This window comes from Danio rerio, chromosome 17 (assembly GCF_052040795.2).
Source record: "Danio rerio strain M-AB ecotype USA chromosome 17, GRCz13ab, whole genome shotgun sequence".
Taxonomy (NCBI): Eukaryota; Metazoa; Chordata; class Actinopteri; order Cypriniformes; family Danionidae; genus Danio; species Danio rerio.
The window spans coordinates 43,412,693-43,427,011 of NC_141037.1; the positions used below are offsets into that span (position 1 = coordinate 43,412,693).

At 33.5% G+C, this 14,319-nt stretch overlaps 1 protein-coding gene across 6 annotated transcripts in view; it reads right to left on the reverse strand.

Annotated features, from left to right (window-relative positions):
* The window catches only part of LOC797812, a 299,215-nt gene that overhangs the window by 99,768 nt on the left and 185,128 nt on the right, over window positions 1-14,319 (reverse strand). The gene's annotated exons all lie outside the window — the stretch shown is intronic.

The window sequence follows — 14,319 nt, forward strand, 5'->3', positions numbered from 1 at the left end:
TATGCTGCACACTATCAGATAGTCTGTCGGTCAAAAGAAAATATGTTTTTACTATAATGGAACATGGCCTGCTGCATATTTGAGTTGGTAGATATGTGATTTATTGTTTTTATTTTTCCCCCTCTCCTTCTGATCCTTTGTATGGGCATGTGGACACAGAGTAATAAGCCATAATCTTTGTTGCTCTCTTCACTTGTCAAGGCTGGACAAACAAAACGCCTTCAATTCTAAGAAATGTTGATTTGAAACATGGAGAATCCTATTCTTGATGACGAGAGCAGTAATAAGAACGAGCACCAGTAATATCCTGTTTCGGTCTATGAATTCTTATCTCTTTATCCCTCTACGCGTTCATGGAATAATGATAGGACTCTCATTTTCTTTCTTTCTTTCTTTCTTTCTTTCTTTCTTTCTTTCTTTCTTTCTTTCTTTCTTTCTTTCTTTCTTTCTTTCTTTCAAATAATCAGGTCAAATAACCTGATGTTATTACTTGATTTATTTTCTTTTGTTTTCCTACTTTATTAAAAGGAAATAAGTCTGAAATTGCTTTCTTATATTTATTTATTTATTTATTTATTTATTTATTTATTTATTTATTTATTTATTTATTTATTTATTTATTTATTTTTAAGAACCAACATGTACAGATTAATTTTAAATTAATAACGCTTCACATTAACTTGTACACATTCAAGAAAATAAAATGAATTAATAAATAAAAATAAATAAATAATTAAACAAATGAATAAAATATGAAGAAAAAGGGAAATTATCAATTTACATACACATATATTTTCAACTTTTTTATTAACAAAAGGTATTAAATACACTGTTTGAGCAGAAAACACACACAAACACACACACACACACACATACACACACACGCACACACACACACACACACACACACACACACACACACACACACACACACACACACACACACACACACACACACACACACACACACACAACCATTTGGTTGCTTGCATTGTAAAAAAAAAAGATTAGTTTGCTTAACTTTAAAAAGTAAACCTATTGCTTTTAAAGCGATTGGTTGACTTCGCTTAAAAAAGTGAGTAAACCCATTGCCTTAAAAACATTTAATAAATGGATTAAGTTTATAAATATAAAATTAAGTCAGCTTCACGGTTCTAAGTTACATTAAACTTACTTAATATTCTTACAACTAAAGTCAACTTGTTGCTATTAAAGGCAGATTTATATTTCTGGTTTAGTGAAAAATCGAGTCCCCCCTGCAATCAAGTCCGCTTAAGACCCCAATGGATCGTCTGCGTTGAATGCCTTATTAAAAGAGCTTTTTATAGTCTGTTCTCAGTCTTGAGATTTCAACAAGACCTATCATATTAGTACCCTTATTATCAGTAACAACAAGTCAAAGACACGCATAGTTAAATAATTGAAACCTTTGTAAAAATGTCTTTGGAATGTTTTTATGTATTTATATGTAACATTATATATTTACATAAGAAGTGGTAGCACATTGTAGGCTATCTAAAATAAAAACATGAAGGAGAAATTCTCCATGCCACAACACATGCTTTTAGTTGCACATCAGTCTACAAAAGATATAGTTTAAAATAGTAACCCTCTTTTAAATTATATTTAATCAAGATTTTGCTGCATTTATATATATATACAGTTATATATAAACAGTCAAAATGAACGCATCAGTAGTTCTAGTTTTGAAGAAAATAAATTTTAAAATACAAGAGCCATTTGAGTCTGTAGTGATTAGATCACATCACGTCATAGATCTGGATTGAGGCTTAATGTTTCACTTACAGCGATTTCAATCTATTTCTCAAATAAATAAATAAATAAATACAAATTAAAATGACTTGGAAACACCATGAGTCACAGGTAAAACACGTATGATACCATTATCAAGCTTTGTTGTCATTTCCTTTGTCATTATATGCAAAACAGTAGCCTTGATTTCAGTGAGGACACGAATAAAAAGAAAAACATGACAATTTGGAAAGCAATTTTTACACTAAACCATTTGCATTCCTTTTTTTTTTTTTTTTTTGCTCTGAGGCTTTAACAATTTCCATATGTTTCGAATCAGATTAGTTCTCTCTCAAGTCTAGCTGGCCTTTTTTTTTTATTTATTTCCTCCCCAAAATTTTAACTTGTCACATGTAAAGCATATTCCCTATTTGGCTTCAAGTCCGTGCAGTCATGCAGATGACATCAGACAGGCTGGTTATTGACAGCTCTTGAAACTTATGTGTTTATATTTTAGTGTTGTAACATGATGCAATTCAGTTTAGCTGGAAATAAAAGAAAAACATTTTACAATATGGGACACATAGTTTATTTTAGTACAAAGTAGCCCTGGGTTAAAAATCTGAGATACTTAGCCATAGTCAAATTATATGACATGCATTAGTACATGGAAAAGGCCACACCATGAAGTCTCAAACACTACTGCTTCCTTGTGTCATTTAAATTTCAAGATTGTAAAACCTGGGTGAAAAGCAGGTAAATCCGAACACAAAACAGATGTGACTAACGGGCCACAACCTCAAGATTTGCTTGTACTTTAGGTCAAATTTAACTCATTCGAATCTGATGAGCTGAAACATTATCAGAAGATCAGCAGTCACAGACTGATGTGTTGCTGTAGGATCATTATTACAAATGCCACAGGCTGCATTTTGAGATTGCAACGGTTATGCTCCTTTGTTATTTTATAAGTGTATCAAAGTTTATACAGTGTTTCTCAACTGGTGCCAGTACCAAAAGTAAGGTGGGTCAGTGGGTCGCTGAGTGTGTGGTCAAAAAAACTACAAAAATTTAATTTTTAACTTATTTTGCTTATATCGTACTTTTATTTTGAAATACACATGCGACAACCGTACCTTTTGACATGTGAAATTTAATTTAATTATAGCAACAAATATGTCAAAGTGCAAGTACAACTCTAAATATGAAAAGTGTGGATTTACATATACTGACGACAAAAAAGGCTTAAAACCTCAGTGTTTCATATGTAGCAAGGTGCTCTCACAAGAGAGCATGAAACCTTCTAAATTAAATCGACATTTAAAAACCAAACATCCCATTTGTAAGGACAAACCTGTGGACTGTTTTTATAGACGACTGCAATAGCTGAGGGCATCACAAAAGTGCCTAACATCTTTATGTTAAAAACAAGATATTCTGCGCATCTTACTGCGTATAGCTCAACGTGTAGCAAAGGCCTAGAAAGCCCACACAGAAGCAGAAGAGCTTTAATTTGCTAGTTTGTTCTGTTCACCAGGATCAGGGTTTTATTAACAGTTCAGTTTAGTTTATGGTAACTGAACTCTTTCTCACCCTAACCACTGTTTACAGTATTTGTTGTTTTTACTTTGTAATATTTCTATAATTTCATATATTTTGTTAAATGACAGCAATAAAATATTTTGTTAAATGGCAGCAATAAAATGTTTTTTATTTGTAAGTCTTGATGATTTTCCTATGATTTATCTGTCACTACTTGTGAATGTTAACAAATAAATACAAATAAATTATAATTCCTAAAATTGTTTTATAGTTCCTAAAACTTTGAGTCGCGGCTTGATGATATATATAAATTTTATAATAAATATATATATTATATAAATTAAATAAAAAATACATTTTCTGATTTTTTTTTTTATTATTTACCCAAGGCACATATTTACTATGTAGATTTAACCTTACTGTGACCAATTTAACCCATTGAATAAATGCAATATATGGCACTTTTAGTGTATTTACTAATATAAACAAAATGTATGAAATCTTAGCTCCACATTTGCTAGTACATAAAGGTAAAAACAATGCTCTGCTTGTTAAGAGATAATGTACAGGATGTCATCATAAAACAACCTCCCTGATGTACTTTGTCCCGCTTATTACATGGCTACTTTGCACAAACCATAACATTTAGACACAAAACATTATTCTGAGCCTAGTTTATAAATTATTTTGTTTTTAATGCAAGCTGACAGAAAGAACCCAGATGGAATATAACGTTGCATTAACCTATGCATTATTACAATGTCACAAGGTGGTTCCAAACAGTCAAAAAGGCAAAGCTGACAGAAATTAAACTGGCTGAGAAAACATAAGCTGCCTCTGAAATTGCATAATTCAATACTATGTAGTTTGCTAAAAAGAGTATACGAGGTGATTAGTATGTCCAAATTCATAGAATTCGAAAAACAGTATCTGAGAAATACCTGGATGACCTACTACATCTGGTGAGATTCTAAAGTGCGAATTGGATGGACGATATGCTATACCATAATGCATCACCAGTGAATTCATGTATGGAAATGAAGTGACACAACTGGCATGGGTAAGTCACGCGATGAAGACAAAATGGTGGATGTAGTATGTCCAAGTTCCATTCATACTACTGACATTTACACTATAGAGAACATACTTTTTCTAACAGCGGAGTTGTACATTTACAGTAAATTCAAGCGCATTACCTACTAGGTAGTAGGCAATTTTGCACGCAGCCATAGACTACCAACGCATTATTTGTTTACAAGATGCCACCAAACAGTCCAAAACTGTCAAAACAGTGGTGTGACATTTGAATGTGGATGTAAGTATATGTATTTAAATGTTTTTGCTGATATTCAAGGTAATTAGAAGCTCATGGATGAGCCTACATCATTTAGAGCAGTGTTTCTTAACCATGTTCCTATTGAACCACCAACACTGCAGGTTTTGGATGTCTCCTTTGTCTGTCACACCCATTACGGGTCTTTCAGTCTCTGCTAATCAGCTGATGATCTGAATTAGGTGTGTTTGGTTAAGGAGACATGGAAATGTGTGGAGCTGGTGGTCCTCCAGGAACATGGAACATAGATAAACACTGATTTCGAGGTTGTTAACTAGGAATAACATACCTTGAATTGTCCTGACTGACCAATCAGAAGTGAGTATTCTAGCCAGCCGTGTAATAACATTTGGTTTAATATATCATGAGATAACAACGAACAACTGTATTTTTATGAACTAACTTTAACATGAATGCATTAATGAATGTATTGTTCATTGTTTGTTCTTGTAAATAAATACATTAACTAACATTAACTGTCTCCTGTGTAACCAAAAATAATTGATATTTGACATTGTGTGTTCTTAGAGCGTGTTTTAATCTCTTTATTATCCAAAACTCAAGCACAATCAAGTGGCATAATAGGGCTGACCTGCAGTGAAATGCATTTAGGAAAAGCAAAAAAAATCATTAAAAATGAACTACAAAACAAAACAAATTAAGGTAGGTTTATACCCTCCATTAAACGAAAGAGTACAAATTGCTGAAGAGATGTTAAAACACACCATCCAGTGAAGGGATTTGACCTTTTTAAAGAGACTTTGAAGACAAATGAGGAAAGACGCTGTAAAGTGTTTAGTGACAGCCTCTGACATTTGCATTCTGGATAAACAAACACTTCTGATGGGCTAAAAGAGGCTCATTAAATGAGGACTCTGTTTCAGAAGCCTCAAGAGAAAAGCTGTTGAAATATCATCAATTAACTTTAGATTAAAACAACAAACACAAACAAATAAAGAAATAGCATGCATAGAACACAGGAAACTTTCTAGGTCACTTAAACTATATGAAGACAATACAAGTGTAACATATTTCACCCATGAGCTAGAACAGTGGTGCAGCTGAAAGAACAGTCTGTTCTGTATGGTCTGTAGACAGCTTCAATTTGCCTGCGTCAATACAGAGGCTTTATGAGGGTCAGTGCTTTCAGAGCAGGCTGCGCACACAACTCCAAACACAAAATGGGAGTTGTTCAGCCACCTGACAAAAAAAAAAAAAAAAAAAAAACAAGCATACTCTTATTATAAAAGTAACCTGAGCTAACCTTCACGCCTCTATTCAATATCTTACACTGGCTGAGTCAAGGAACATAGATGTTACTTCAGTACTCAGTAAGAGGCAAAAGGATTCCATAATATGATGTTGTTTTGAAGTCATTAGGTGGCACAGCACTGCTGCAATAGTTATTAGCATAGTTATGCCACTGCAAAAAGTAAATAAATAAATAACTAAAACAAAAAATAGTACACAATTAAACAAAGTCCCTTCTATGTTGCTATGGCCATATTACATACTGGTATAAAGTGAAATATATATATATATATATATATATATATATATATATATATATATATATATATATATATATATATATATATATACATACACACACACACACACACACACTGTAATTTAATAGGTGAAATATTTAGTTTATGGCAGCCTATACCTTACAACACTCAATTGGTCAAAAGAAAAAAAAAAAGTTTTTGATATGCATATGAAAGTCTGATTTATACAAAACAGGATCATTTTGAAAACATAGTCCCATCAACGTTTCTGGAGACCTCAATTTATGTAGCTGGAGGTGTGTATGGCTGCATTTAATTTTTTTAAGCAAACACTACGGGCGGTATGACGCCGTTCCTTGTGGCGCTTACTGGCTGACCACTTACCTCTGTGTGGAGGGCTTTTCCACTACAACCAGTTTGTCCAGTTAGCTCGTTGTTTACGTCCGCGGGCTTGAGAAGCAGAGAGAAGTTGATGACGACGACAACGATGACCGGGTTCTAGTCTGGGGAAGAGCGATTCCAGAAATCAGGTAAGACAAAAACACAATCCAAAAAATAAAAGGAACGAGTGAATGTGGTAAAATCTGAAAACGCGGTAAAAATCAGATGAGGGCTTTTCTTTTTCTGGACAGTTTTTGTAAACTGTTGGTTGAGTTTAAGGAAGTAAGCGGGCAGGAGGGTCAGTCGTATAATTGGTAGGGTTTAGGGAAGGAGGAGGGTGGGTCAATCGATTGGCCGGCCACAGAGTCAATCATTCAGTCATTTAGTCAGTTGACAGCGGCCTCTGGTGGGTTTACGCAAGAACAGCACGGGTGCGAATGGCGACATTTGAGTTACGAAAAGAGACATTTGAGTTACGAAAAAGTGCACACAGCGCCCTGTCGCAGGTTTGCAAAAATATGTAACTCCCAGGATGTATTTCGAGGTCTCCAGAAACGTTAACAGTACTACGTTTTCAGAATGAGTCTGGGTCTGATTTATACTTCTGCATCAAGTGATCAGCGTGACCCACAGCGTCTCCCTTGCTACCTTGAGTTGTGCAATTATACTTCTGCGTGCTATTTGTGTTGCTCTGCAATATCACTTTTGAGTAGGTAGCTGATAGTATGTTTTTATGTTCCTCTGTGTCGAGTTTCTTCGTGGGTGTATTGTTTCTTTCTGAACGCTACAAGTAGATAAAACCTGCTCATTCGAGTGATAACTGGCGGACGTGCAACAACTTTAATCATGAGTTAAACACAAAACAGAAGTTTCCATCTGGAGCTCTTTCATGTGAATAGAAACTTGTAAACAATTGCTCCATGGGGCTTGCAACTCTCAGCACCGCCCATGCTCGTCACTACTGCCAAGTCGACCAATCACAGACAGTGTTGTTAACTATTTTTTAATAAAAAGTAGCTAAAACCTGCCAGAAAAGTAACTAATGTTGCCAGATGACATCAGGCACTAATTTGCATATCAGTGACTTTATTATGTAGGATCTGACAAAGTCAAATACCTGTCAAAGCCGGTCATGTCTCTACTCTCTAAGGTGCTGTGTATTATATTATATTAAAACATTACATCCAGATGCACAATAAATAGGTTCTTAAAACCATATTACTTTGCGTGATGACGGCACTGCATAATCACAACTCAAAGCTACATCTTCATGTATACAAAATAATGTTTTCTCAAATTGACTGGCCATCTCAGCAAAAACATTATTTGAAATAAGTCCATTTAGATTTGTATGAAAAATAGAGTTGACTATTTGTAAAAGTAATACAAACACTTTTTTTTTATTTTTATTTGTTTAAATATAACACTGATTATGAACAGTGACATTCTTTTAAACAATCACAGCTTGTATACTTACTCTTTTCAACTTGTGAAAGTAACACATTTGTGAAAGTGACAACAACTATAACACTATTGGAATTTATTGCTATCTAAATTACCAACAATTTACATGTTAACAAAAATCAGTAAATTAACAGTTATGAAAAACAGTCTGAGCTATCAATTTACTCTACTGAGGGAAGCCTGCAGCCACTACTCTTCTGAGTCACTTTTTAAAAATTGCTAAAAGTAGCCAATTGAATATTACAAAATGGTTTTTGAAAAAAAAAAAAAAAAAAAGTTGCTGGGGTAGACAAGTTTGTATAGAAAAGTTATAATGTGTGCATACACAATGTTGAGACAAGTCTGTGACGTCTGCTCTGTTTATGTCTAATTACTGTAAATAAAACTGCACTTATAGCATCAAAAGAAACACATCATTGATTTTCAGTGCATTTATCCATACTATCATATTTCATGAAGTTCCTTTCTGCTCCTGACATTGTGCTTAGTCTCATGAATCTGGAAGGAAAGCCAGCTCTACAGCTTGTGCAAGAGAAGCTCCTCAGGGAAATACATACAGAACAGAACACTCAAGTACATGCTATGGCTCATGGTTATGCAATTATAGTCTATTTTATACCTTAGCCTTTATTTATTTAGATTAATTTTTTCACAACTGTGAAATAAATAATATTATATGCTAGAAATGATTTATTAACTCACTCACTCAATTTATTTAGGCTTGTGGTCACCACAGTAAAATAAACCGCTAATTTACTAACCTATATTTATTAGCTATAATTTAACCTATACCTAAAACAAACTTTATTTATTTATTTTTATTCAGCATTGTTAATAATAATAATAATAATAATAATAATAATAATAATAATAATAATAATAATTATTATTATTATTATCATTAGTTTTCTTCTTCTTCTTCTTCTTCTTCTTCTTCTTTTTCTTCTTCTTCTTCTTCTTCTTCTTATTATTATTATTATATGACTGCAAAAACAACGATACAAGAAACGCAAGAGACAGCCTCAACGTGAAAGCTTTGCTTTCGGGAGGCAAGTATCTTATTTTTTTATGACCACCTTGCTTCTCCTGTGGAGAGGTGTAATCACATTTTCCACTAGGTTTGGGACAAGTGCCCCTCAGATAAGAGCTTATCATATCCCTCCATGTTGTCATTATGTACCTCTTGCTTGAGGCCCATGGGCATGTCCACTTATCTAGGTTCTGCAATTTAAGAAGGACCGCTGGGTTCAATGCGCTGTCTCTTTTCTTGCTACGAGCTGCATTTCGGAAAAGAGATGTTACCTTGCTCCAGTAAGGTTCCCTAGATAATAGAAAACCTAGAAATGTAATGTACTTTCTGTTGAAGGAGTCACATAATCTTTCTAATGCCCGCGTTCTTGCAGACCACAACGCTAGACTGAGAGAGTATATTATAAAAATAGGATGTGCATGTACGGTGGAGTCAGAATTATTAGCCCCTATATATTTCTTTCCCCAATTTCTGTTTAACAAAAAGAACACGTCTAAATAGCTTAAATAACTAATTTCTTATAACAGATTTATTTTAATTTTGCCAAGATTACAGTCCATATTATTTTACTAGATATTTTTCAAGATACTAGTATTTAGCTTAAAGCGACATTTAAAGACTAGGAAAAGACTAGCATTATAGGAAATACTGTAAACAACTGCTTGCTCTGTTAAACATGATTTGGCAAATATTTGAAAATAAAAAAAGGAAGGAAAAAAAAATCACAGGAGGGCTAATAATTTTGATTTCAATTGTATATATTTTGTCAAACAATAAATCTAATATTGGTCAGCTTAATATAGTTAATTCAGTTAATTTTAATGCATTATAAGGACTGTAAAATTGCTGGTGTCCACACAATCGATTTGTGTTGGAACAACATGAAAGAATTAAGTTAGCTTATTAGTTTTTACACATTGAATTGGATTGAACATAAAACAAATAGGTTGTCTGAAATAAAAAAAATATATATATATATATGTGTTTTTGTTTGTTTTAAATAAGTAGTTTGAACAAATAGCAAACATCTTTGTTATATAATCTGTTATATAATTTCCACTGAGTGGTACAGTACAATATGGTTCTGTTCAGTACGCTTTTATGGCCGTTTCCACTGTTCAAATCTACCTAAAAGCAAACCGTACCATGTGTCACGATCGCCAGTTATCTAAAACACCATAGATTGCTGAAAAACACTCACAATCGCTAACAAACTACAAATCTGCCATTTTATGGACTAAACTTCATACATGCACTCGACTCACACACGTTCCTGATCCTGACTGAATGCATACACACCGCCGGAGGATTGTCAAAGACTGATTACACTCACTAGTTAAGCAGCGAAGACACTCACTCTAGTCGCCGAGTCTTGTTATCTGTAAAGTGATACTACAACATGTTTCCTTTGTCTTGCTTTGCCGTGTTTTGATCTCCCTGTCTGCCACCTGCCTTCTGACCACTCGCCTGTTACTTTGACTACGTTTCTGGATTGCCTACATACATCTGTTTGCAACTGTGTTGACTTACCTGACCTCCCTAGTAAACCTGCATTTGGATCCGCACCCTCCGTTGTCAGCGTCACTACCCAGTTAGACCATATCACTTTTTGGGTACAATTTGCAAAGGTTACCTAGAATAACAAAAGGGTACCAAAAGGCACAGCAAGGTGTGCAACTCAACGCTATTGGTTTACAGAGATGCATCACTCGCTCGTGCACAAGACAGGAGAATGAAACCTAAGGAAGCGCCATTTTTAAAAACACAATCAAGACATTACATCATAATAATATAAACACATATTAATAAGACATGGGGTCTGTTCTTCGTACGTGGATTACTCAGTTAGCTGGATTTGGATATTGACGATTTGACACGATCCAGGATCGTTTCGTTCTTCAAAGCTGATCCGAGAGTTGTTGTCATGGCAACAGATCTGCTAGGTCAAACCTGATTGGGAGCAGGTTCAAATCATATAAACAGGATTAGATCGGCTCAGTTCAAGCAAAGATAATACAGAAAGTATGTACCGAGTTCTGATATTTTCTTACAGTAAAAGTTATATACACTTGGGAAAATTGTAGTTTTTAACTATATATATAAAGTTATAGTCATTAATAAAATAAATAAAGTTTTACATATTAATAAAACGTATGCAATCTGCACCCTCGAAATGAAAGTGCAAAGACTGCCACCTGGTGGTGCAAAGAGAAAACTTATTGATATGAACTTTTTAGATTGCTTTAGTACAAATTGTGTATAATAGAAATGCACAATATGTGACTTTTTTTAAAAGCAATAATACATTTATGCAGTCATAAACATGTTTTGACAGTTAATATGCCAGTGATTTGATGCTTCACAAAAGTTGCAGACGCCTTTACCAATATCAAAATGCTTTTGGAAACAACCAGTTATTATTTACACCGATTAAAAAACTGTACTATAATAAAGAAAATCTTTTCTAAATGTAGAACTAAATACATTGATTTGCATTGAAATACATGATGAATACTCTTGTCTTGACAAATGAAAGTGTAAAGCCTGCAGCTCACAACAAATGTGAAGTTACTGCGTGTCATATTTAACAAGCCGTTTACTGCTAATTTGATGTAAATTTGCTCACATGGATAATTGAATATTAATCAGATGATGTCATTACGCTGCTGTGCCGTCAGCCAATCGTTGCATTGCTGATCATGATTTCGAGGATCGATAGATCTGTCCTTAACAACACACGCAGTGATCTCAGATCAGTTCATCCAGACATTCTAATCTGATTCGCGAACTTGTTTGAAGAACCAAATAAGCGAGAGATCAGTTATCAAGATTAAAAGATCCAGGATCTGCCAAATCATCTTAGATCATTTAAGCGAGGTACGAAGAACGGACCCCTGGTCGACCTAAGCTCAAATAAACCTTGTTGTTGTCTTGATGAACAGCCACAGTTGATGAAAAAACAAGAAGAAGAACATAATGAACATAAACAACATAAGAACATAAGAACCCTGTGCCTTGTAGTAGTTTACAAGGCTAAATCATGAGCAATTTTGCTTTCTTGCATGCGTTTGCAGCACATCTATACTTGGAATAACAAACTTCTTGAGCTCATAATAATCATGTGCTCCTGATTTTTGAAGTGCTTCTGACATCTGATCCTTTCAGAAATGGACAAATGCAAGAGTGCATTCGAAAAAGCAAAGGAGAAGCCCAAAAAAACAATGGCGCGATTAATTCTTTCAGCAACCTAAAAGATGAACAAATTGCCATGTTTAACTTTTTTCATGACTTTTTGGACATTTAGGATCTCTAAATGTAGGGAGTACTTTCTAACAAGATGTTACATGTGCTGGTAAAGATTAAAGACACAGATGAGAGGTTTGCACTAACTGTACAGTAAGCTGTATGTTGCGTGTTGTTCATATACGTTGCATTCATTTAATATAATCACAGATGTTATAGTAGACTATTCAGCACTATCATTAATCTGCAATTACAATCAAATCCTGTTTATATAATCAATGATCATTTATATACTAGTATTTGTGTATAACGCGGCTGTTTTGTGAGAAGTGCTTCTCATATGATATGTGAACAACTCATACAGTTTTACTTTGACAGTTTCTTGAGCGAGAATGATGTCGACTGAAACTTTCTGTCGTACATTGTACCCTTGGTACCCTTTAGGCAGTGGAAACTGATAAAGGTGATCCGTAACGTACTGTACTGTGACACTCAGTGGAAACAGACCATTAGTGCACTCTACAGTAGCTACCACATTCATAGAGCCTTACTTAATAATTAATAAATGGGGCTTAATTATTATTTGTAGCTCAATATGAATTGTTATCCGCTTGAAATCTTAAATATAAATCTCAGGGGTGGGGTAACGCAACTTTCTAAAAATTGCTTAGATAGAATTGACAGTTAGGTTCAACCGTATTTAAATATATGAGTAAAACTAGTACATCTAGAACAGAGTGATGAAATATGGGGCACCACACAAAGACAACAGCTGTTATAAAGTCACCAGTAACCCAGATTAAATCAGACCAAACTGAAGGCAAACTGAAAAGCGTAAATCATAGCCATGTAGTCTGACCCAACAGATGATCTTGAAAGTTGTTTCAAATGATGAAATATCCTGAAGCACATTTAAAAAAATAAATAAATAAAATCATATTATTCTTTCCTAGATTGAAAATAACCTAAAATGAAATATAAATAAATCAATCAATCAATAAATATTATAAAAAATGCACGATTAGGTCAGTTTTAGGCTGCATTTACACTGCATGGTTCAATTAACTCAATTCTGATTTATTTTTTGAATAAACATCTGGGGTTTATTGTTTTTGGATTATTTTGTTAGTATAAATTGTAAATAATTATTTTCCTTTTGTGGTTTTGTTGATTAGTTGTTATCTATATCCTTCTTTTTTATTATTATTGATATTTCTGTTAATCTTTGATTTTTGCTTAATAAATTATTCTCTTTTTGGCAGTATTTTGGTTGATGCATAGTTCTTTTTGTCCCATATTACACATAATTGTCACAATATATATGTTACTTCAATCCTCACTCTAACATCAAGAAGTCGTAACACTAATATGACAAAAAAAAAAATAAATAAATAAAAAATAAATAAAAATAAAAATTATATATATATATATATATATATATATATATATATATATATATATATATATATATATATATATATATATATATACAATTTGATTGGTTTCAAAAGGAAGGTTGAAGCATTTTCATGAGTTTTGAGGTCAATGTGTCAATTCAGAGTGGGTATTGGCTACCAGAACAAAGTGACAAAATCAAATGTTAGTAACATTTTATTTTGATGGTCTGCTTAACATCTGTTGCAGCTTCAACAAACATTTAACTGACTATAAGAAACTTTGCAAGTAAATGTCAACTTACACTAACCTTAACCCCAACCTTACAGTCTACTTATAATCTAATGAGAATAAGTTGGCATGTAGATGTGATATAACTTGAATTCAACAAATGGACCATCAAAATAAAGTGTGACCTCAAAGTCTGAGCGTTTATATATGAGAGAGAGATCCGGTCCAATCCAATCAGGACACTATTATGAATGAGATATAATTCCATTACCATGCACGAGATTGCTACTAGTATGACATTTGACTTTACTGTCTTCCTTTGTTGTAAACATTCAGAAACATTGGTCCAATGTGAAATAAAAAGCAGCAGGAATAAATCAAAACTAGACATGTTTTATTTATTTATTTATTTTTATCTTGCATGGAAATCCATTGCA